The sequence below is a fragment of the Aulonocara sp. 'chitande type north' Nkhata Bay genome, linkage group LG22 (assembly GCF_057382095.1).
Source record: "Aulonocara sp. 'chitande type north' Nkhata Bay isolate Kocher_YH1m ecotype deep benthic linkage group LG22, A_spYH_male_GT1.1, whole genome shotgun sequence".
Classification (NCBI taxonomy): domain Eukaryota; kingdom Metazoa; phylum Chordata; class Actinopteri; order Cichliformes; family Cichlidae; genus Aulonocara; species Aulonocara sp. 'chitande type north' Nkhata Bay.
In genome coordinates, this window is record NC_141364.1 from 11,157,347 (window position 1) to 11,159,299 (window position 1,953).

The following is a 1,953-nucleotide window of genomic DNA, read 5'->3' on the forward strand; positions in this document are numbered from 1 at the left end:
ATTGTGACTTTTATTGGATTTAATACCACAGTAGAAGTCAGAGTTGGGGCTTAATCTCAACTCTGGAAGTGATTTTCTCTTACCGACAAGCTGAGCATCACCCCCACAGCTGTCCTCTCTCTGCACACTTTTCATCCATCAAACACAAATGAGGAGCTGAGATCAGCTTTAAAGCCTGCACACACACACACACACACACACACACACACACACACACACACACACACACTCTTTCTCTCTGCGCTATCTTTCACCTTACAGTATTCGGTTTCTTCTGAGTTTTCTCGGTTTGATGCATTTTTTTTAATTTGTGGTTAGAAGCAAACTGCAGGGTCCTGGAATAAAAGACAGAGGAAAATCCTGGACAGCATGATATCATTTTCCCTCTCACTGACCTTCACTTTCCACAGTGGTGAGCAGGAGGTCTGGGGACGATTAGAGGGTTCAGCTGTGGCTCCATCCTGCCATTACCCATTACATCAGGATGTACACAGCATGGTATGATGAAAGCTTTTACTTATTTACTGGACCTGTTGATAGATTTCTGTGCCTCAGACATTTTGGCTTTTTATCATTCATTTAATTTGAACTGACCGAGATAAATTAGGATGAAACTCTTAGATGCAAATATGATGCCATCTGCTGTTCAGGCTTCATAGTTACAGCATTTCAGGAGAAGTGACATTAAATTTAAAATAAATTAAGTTAAAAGCCTGGAAAATATACCTGTAAACCTGTCTTCACCTAATATTTCTTAACTTCAAGTCTCTGGAAGCGTAATACTGCCATTTAAATTAAAAACACATGAGAAATAAATTAAATTCGTGTGTTTTTTTTCCCCACCACCTGCTTTGGTATACCAGAGAGGCAACAAGACAAGCCCCCAAGTAGATTTTGCAGGTGGTGTCCACAGACCATTGCTCTCTCCTTGCCGCTCCTGCTTGATTTTTTTCCTATTTCTGCTGCTACTGGTATCACAACATGGTACCTGTAGTCCAGCTCCTTCATCCACATGTGCCATCATAAGAATAGGACGTCATGTTATAGTGTGACGATGAATTGTTTGTGGTAAAAAAGAGCAATACAGATGTGATGTTTGCTTTGAGAGAGTTGATGGAAAAGTATAACGAAAGTCAGAAAGAGCTGCCCGAGTCTTTGTCGATCTAGGGAAGGCACATGACAGCGTGCCAAGAGAGGAAATTAGGAGTGGCAGAGAAGTATGTGAGGGTTGTGCAGGATATGCAAAAGGACCGACAGACAGACAGGTTCATGCAGATCGGGTCAGAGTCCCTTCTTGTCTGCAGTGGAGGCCGACAGGCTGACAGATGAGGTCAGGCAGGAGACTCTGCGCATTATGATGTTTAGAGATAACATTTCGATCGGTCGTGAGAGTAGAAAGTAGGTGAAAGAGAGCCTGGAGAGGTGGAGGTATGCTCTGTAGAGAAGTCAGTAGACAGGTGGAAAAGTGAAGCTATGAAGAGCAGAGATAGTGAAGGTAGGGGAGTTTAAACACCTGGAGTCAACCATCCAAAGCAAGAGAGGTGAAGAAGAAAGTGCAGGCTGGGTGGAGACAGCAAGAGTTAAGTGGAAGGCTCACTCAGTGAGGCATGTTAGCACACAGGAGGTGGAAAACTGCAGCTTAGGCTGAGGAGTGTGGAGAGTGCTCAGAGTAGCATGTCAGAGAGGCATGGCTGAGATGATTTGGACATGCATGATGAGGAGGTATAGGAGATACACAGTGAAGGAGGTCATGCAATAGGATGTAGGGATAGAGTGAGATGATCTGTGGTGGCGACATTAAAGGAAGCAGCTGCTAGTAGAGGATTAAACACAAGTGCAGCCCAGTAGCTTATGAGTCTGTTTACATTATAATAATAAAGCTTAAGTTTCCCCATTATAATTAAATGTCTTGTGTGAAGTGGCATCTCTTACACAAAGATAACAGTGACTGAG